Source organism: Anomaloglossus baeobatrachus, chromosome 7 (genome assembly GCF_048569485.1).
Source record: "Anomaloglossus baeobatrachus isolate aAnoBae1 chromosome 7, aAnoBae1.hap1, whole genome shotgun sequence".
NCBI lineage: Eukaryota > Metazoa > Chordata > Amphibia > Anura > Aromobatidae > Anomaloglossus > Anomaloglossus baeobatrachus.
The window spans coordinates 258,304,875-258,311,380 of NC_134359.1; positions in this window are offsets into that span (position 1 = coordinate 258,304,875).

Here is a 6,506-nt window from a genome sequence, read left to right on the forward strand (position 1 = left end):
TCGGCGGACGGAGGCCTGCAATAGCCCAGGAGGGCCAGAGGCGACGACGGCTGAGACCCGGAGCCGGGCGTCTGTTCGTCCGCGCCCAGAGGCCCCCTGCAGTCGGCAGGGGGGCGGGCGCAAGAGATCGAGGCCCGGGGTGCTGGCGCGGGGGACAGGACGGTCTCCTGGGTTGTCACCCCGAGGCAAGAGATGGAGCGGGGATGACTCTGCCCACGCGGCGGCCCTGTCTGGTAGCCGTGGTGGGGGGGGTGCTGCGGCGGCGCCCCCCGGATGTCGGATGGAAGATGAGGCCAGCGGCGAGGAGGAGGAAGAGGCTTTCGTTTCGGAGGAGTCGGATGGACGACAGATGGAGGACGGCGAGGCGGCGGTCTCGGGGGACGCCGAGCGGCGGTCGGGTGAGACGGCCGTGGAGGCGGCAGGTGCTGCGCTGGCAGGGGGCTTCGGGGGGGGGGGGGGCGGCTGCGGCTACGGCAGCGCCCGCTGGTTTAGCTGTGTGGAGTCAATTGTTGGGGCTGTTGCAGGGGCTGGCGGCGGCTTCGGGAGCGGTGGGGGAGGGGGCCCAGGCGCCGGTGGCGGCGTGGGTGGGTGCAGCCGGTTTAGGGGCCTCGTCGGTGACGGGGGGCGACGGAGCGGGTGCGAGTAAAGGGGGGGCGAAGGGGGGAGTGAGACGGGGGGAGAAAAGGAGAAGGAAAAGGAGAAGGAAAAGGAGAAGGAGGATGAGGTGGTGCGCTTAGATGATAGGGCTAAAAGCGAAGTTTATGTTTGTTTTGAAGGCCCGCTGGGGGCCCATTTAAAGAAGGAGGTGGGGGAAAAAATTTGGAAAGGGGAATATGTAGAGATATTTTCTCTGCTTCCCCTGGAGAAATTTAATCTGGATAGGGTTAAGCCGAGTGACTCCAAAAAGGAGAAGGACGAGGAGGAAAAGCGCCGTTATAGGCTTATTCCTCGGACTTTTGCCAACTGGCTACAGGCATTTGCGATTTTGGCGAGCGTGGTCGGGGAGAAGGAGCCGGAGCATTGTTCGGCTTTGTTCGGCTACATGGATGCGATAGGGGAGGCTTATCGAGTTTATGGCGGGCTGGCGTGGCTGCGTTACGACGAGCAATTTAGGCAGCGGAAGGCATTGCGGCCAGATATGCGTTGGGACCATAAGGATATTTCCTTATGGATACGACTGATGTCGGCAGCGGCTCAGCCCTTTCGGGGGGGCGCCGGGGATTCGGGGGCCGGGTCCCCGGCAAGTTTCAAAAAAGGTTTGTGTTGGCAGTACAATGAAGGGCAGTGTAGGTTTGGAGCGGCGTGCCGTTTTAAGCATGAATGCTTCGGATGTGGGGGGGGACATAGCTTGTCCAAATGTTTTAAAAAAGGAAAAGGAAAGGCTGGTGATGGGGCTGGTAAGAGGGACGACGCCGGTGAAGGTAGAAGTGATGGTTCCGTTTTTAAATAGGTATCCGGACGAGGAGGCTGCGGCGTTGTTATGTTCTGGTTTTTCCGATGGTTTTCATATCCCGTCGGTTGTTAATGCGTCGGGCCCGCCGTATCGTAATTTGCGTTCCGCTCGGGATCATCCGGAGGTGGTGGATGAGAAGCTGGAAAAGGAGGTGGCTTTGGGCAGGATGGGCGGTCCTTATGTCGCCCCGCCGTGCGGGAATTTGGTGGTTTCGCCGTTGGGGGTGGTACCAAAGAAAGAGCGGAATAAATTTCGGCTGATTCATCATTTGTCTTACCCGGAAGGGTTCTCGGTGAATGATGGCATTGCACCGGAGTTGTCGGCGGTATATTATGTGTCGTTCGATAAGGCGTTGGACCTGGTTAGGGCGGCGGGGCGGGGTGCATTGATGGCAAAGGCGGATGTGGAAGCGGCGTTTCGGTTGTTACCGGTTCATCCAGATAGTCAGCATTTGTTGGGTTGCTGGTGGGATGGCAGTTATTATGTTGATTGTTGTTTGCCAATGGGCTGTTCCATTTCGTGTTCGTACTTTGAGGCATTTAGTTCGTTTGTTGAGTGGGTGGTTCGGGACGTGTCCGGGCTTACGTCCATCATTCATTACTTGGACGATTTCCTGTGTGTCGGGCCGGCGGGTTCGATGGTTTGTGCGGGTTTGCTATTTGTGTTGCAAAAAGTTGCGGCCAGCTTCGGGATTCCTTTGGCGCCGGATAAGACGGAAGGCCCGGCGCCGGTGATGTGTTTTCTGGGAAATGAAATTGACTCCATTGCTATGGAATGCAGGTTGCCGGCGAAGAAGGTCCGTGATTTGAGGACCGCAGTGACGGGGGTGAAAGCGGCGAAGAAGGTGCGGCTTAAGGCGGTGCAGTCCTTGCTTGGAAAATTGAATTTTGCTTGCAGAATTGTGCCGATGGGGAGAGTGTTTGCGAGGCATTTGGCGACGGCGACGGCCGGGGTAAGGTCGCCGGCGCATTTTGTGCGGATCACAAAGGCGATCAGGGACGATTTGGAAGTATGGGATCAATTTTTGCAGCATTTTAACGGCCGGACGCTGGTGATGGAGAGGGTGGCGTCTAACGGGGCGTTGCAGCTGTTTACGGATGCGGCGGGGTCGGCCGGGTTTGGGGCTGTCTTCAGAGGTCATTGGTGTGTCGGGCAGTGGCCACAGGCGTGGCGGGATAGCGGCTTGGTTAGGAATTTGGCTCTGTTAGAGCTATTCCCCATTGTAGTGGCAGTGGAGCTCTGGGGGTCGCACTTTGCCGGAAGGAAAGTGTGTTTTCATTGTGATAACCAGGCGGTGGTGCACGCGATTAACAACTTGTCTGCTAAGTCGGAGCCGGTGGTGGTGTATTTGCGGCATTTAGTGTTGAGATGTCTGCAGTTGAATGTGCAGGTAGTGGCAAGGCACGTTCCGGGTGTTGACAACGAGGTGGCTGATGCTTTGTCTCGTTTTCAGTTCAGCAGGTTTCGGGCGCTGTTGCCGTGGGCGGACGAAGTTGGAGTGGAGTGTCCCGAGGATTTGTGGCATCTGGTGAGGCGGTGATCTCAGACTTGATTCGGAACTCGGTAACCGAGGTGACTTGGTGCCGGTATGCTAAGGTGTGGGCTGAATGGGAGGAGTTGTTGTGTCTGATGTTTGGTGGGGAGAGCGTGGATTACTTGGTGGCTTTGTTGTCGTTGGTGAGTACGGATTTTTCAGCCGGGCGATCGGCATCGGCTGTGGCACATCGGGTGTCGGCAGTGGCGTTTTGGTTAAAAATGAGAGGGGAGCGTGATGTTTCACAGGATTTTCGGGTTCGTCATGCTTTGCGGGGTTTTCGCCGCGGCGTACGGGAGAGGGACAAGAGGCGTCCTGTATCGTTCGGTTTGTTGAGTCGGATGGTGGGTGGCCTGAGCGGCATTTGTGAGTCTGTGTACGAGACGGTTCTGTTCACAACGGCTTTCGGTCTCGCTTTTTATGGGGCTTTCCGGATAGGCGAGCTGGTGAGCCCGTCCAGGGTGACGGGTGGTGGTTTGATGCTTGAGGACGTGCGAGTGAGCGGTAGTCAGGTGGAGTGCCGGATTCGCCGGTCAAAAATGGATCAGCTGGGCCGTGGTAGATTGGTGGTGTTATATGCGGTTCCAGGAGAGGAATTGTGCCCTGTGCGTTTAGTCGAGAGATTTATGGCCGTGAGGGGAGGCTTACCTGGCCCGTTGTTGCGGCATTTGAATGGGTCGTTTTTGTCGAGGTTCCAGTTTGTGGCGGTGCTGCGGCTAAGTCTACGTAACGCGGGGGAGCGCCCGGAGGAATTCGGGTCGCATTCATTCCGAATTGGTGCAGCGATGGAGGCAGCTCGTTGGGGGCTTGGAGATGAGGTGGTGAAGCGTATTGGTAGATGGGAATCTTCTTGTTTTCGGCGGTATGTGAGACCGCAGTTGTTGTAGCATCATGGTACTTTGGTTACGTGCGGAAGGTTTGAGGAAAGGGGTGTTTCTAGCTGTGTTGGTGGTTGTGTTGTTATTGGTTTTGATATTTTCGTTTTGTTTTATTTGTTATAGGGAAGTGCCTGATCTGGATCTTGGGGCACTCCTTCGTATTTTGGGGTGCCCGTCGGGCTGAGGTCCGCCCGAATGGTCGACAGCTGGGTTTGGATCGTGCGCAGGCGACTGTTCGATGGAGTTCGGGGCATGGAGTGGGGCAGGGTGGTCCCGGAATTTCGTTTTCATTGTAAAGTTGAGCGGCCCCCGGATGTGCTGGTATTACATGTGGGGGGTAATGATCTTGGTGCCAGGGCGTCGCGGGATTTGATCCGAGATATAAAGATTGACTTACTGCAGTTGTGGAAGCGGTATCCTGGTTTGCTGGTCGTATGGTCCGACATAGTGACCAGGTTGGCATGGAGAGGGGCTCGGTCGGTGGAGAAGGTTAATAAGGCCAGGGCCCAAGTGAATAGGGTGGTGGCTAGGTTTGTGACCAGGAATGGTGGGATTGTGGTAAGGCACAGGGATTTGGAGCCGGCAGATTGGCGATTTCGGAGGGGTGATGGTGTGCACCTCAACGAGGTCGGTCTGGATTTATGGGCGTTGGGTCTGCAGGATGGTGTGGAGCGTGCTTTTGGTGTGTGGCGGGTCCAGGCCACGTAAGGTGTCACGTGGTCTGTCCTGTGGCGGTGGGGGTAGGTCTGGTCCAGAGGTTTGGAAGTGATTGGTGGCTGGACCGGGAGTCATTGTCTTGGTATGGTGGCTCTCGGTTTCCGGGATGTGGCAGGCACGGGGTTCTGCCAAAGTGTGGGGGTCAATCCGTGGGTGATTGGCACCTCGTCTCTGGGTCGGTGTGTTGCGGCCGGGGACAGGGGGAGTAGTAGTTAGTGGACTGGGCCTACCCTGGGGGTATTGTAAATGTTATTGTCTATTGTTACCGTTATGTGGTTGTTTTGGGTCGCCCGTTGGACGGCGTCCCTAAGGTGCTAGTTTGTAAAACAATAGGCAATAAAAGGCTGCTGTGGCCATTTTGAACCAAGTCGCATGCAGTCCGTGTGTTTATTCTTAGAGGATAAGGGGGTTTGGTTACACAGACATCACGACCGGAGAATCCTCCCTCAGCTGGTCATTATGATGTCCCTCCCCTCAAAGTATGATCCTTCCAGTCTCCTCCCCACACAGTATGATTCCTGCACACAAGCATCCCAACTTGCCTATGTGCCGTGTATCTCTGATGAGCTGGATTCTGAGCTGTCAATAAAATTACCTTCATTTCTTTGCCGTTTCTTCAGTGTAAGACTACTCACACTCAATGGTGGAGTAGGGATCTGTTTACTCCCTGGTCCACCAATGTATTCAACTGCACACACAAATATAGTGGAAGTCAGGACAAACCCCTGACATCCTTGCAGAGTTGAGTAGCTCTACAAATTCGGGACTGTCCCACGGGATTTGAGATGGGTTGGAAGGAATATCTTAGACTCCCAAAACATTCAGACCTTCTAAAACTAACAACCCCAAACCAGACTCCCTGTTTAGATACCCCAGATCAGAACCCAATGTTTACAAACCCAAGACTGGGCCAGCATCCTGTAATATAGCATTCGATAGAGCATGAGCGGTATGCATGTCTGAACCACCAGCGTAGCCATGACTCCTGAAAACCCCTGGTCTAACACCCTTACACCCCCACCCAGGGGAGGGCTGAGACAGGAGAAATATATCCCACAAATAGCAACAAACAGGGGAAATCAAAGCTCAAACTGACAGCAAGCACACACACAGGAAAAGACAAGTGCTCAGGGAAACATAAAGTGCAGGGAGGAAATAAACAAACTAAAAGAGTATTTCCACCATACACCAAATAACATACAACAAATCACTAAAGCTGGATCAAATGCACCAGACCCGTGTCGCTGGAGCTAAGCTAGAGCTATCATCAGCATGGGACCCTAGGTTCCACCATCTTTTAAAGGGCTGGGGTGCTGTGATGGGTCTTCCATAACCTGTACACACAGCAGCAATTTACAGACCAGCAGGAACTAACTCCTACTAAATCGGACACCAGAGTTAACAAAAGCGGGCGACATTCTGCTCTGATTGAGCAACTTAAATGCACCAGGTTACGTGTCAAACTCTGCATTGTGAACAGAGTCTGAAGAAGTCAAGACATTTGGTGAGTTAAGAGCAGAACACTGCATGACAGTGTCTGTGAAAAGTTAGACACACATTGGGGTGCAGAAATTGCCTAGAGAGTGCTGTGGGTACCATATGTCTCTGCACACGTCATGAGGTGTCATGCATGACATACTAGCGTATATTTTTGGAATTGTAAGGGGTGGACGGACCCCTAGTGTGGAGAAGACGTTTTTCCCCCCCTGAAGACGCCACAGGAGTATGGTGGCACATTGTACAATGTTGTGTGTTATGTACGGTTCTCCCCCCCTAGGTGCCAGTGTAGTGAGTGGTTCCCCTGGTAACAGTGACAGGGAAGGAAGGGGCAGGGCAGCCTAGGAGGGAAGAGAAGGGGGGTTGGGCTCTGAATGCAGAGTCCAGTGTGCAGTGAGATGTGAGAGGCAAGCAAGCTCAGTCTGAG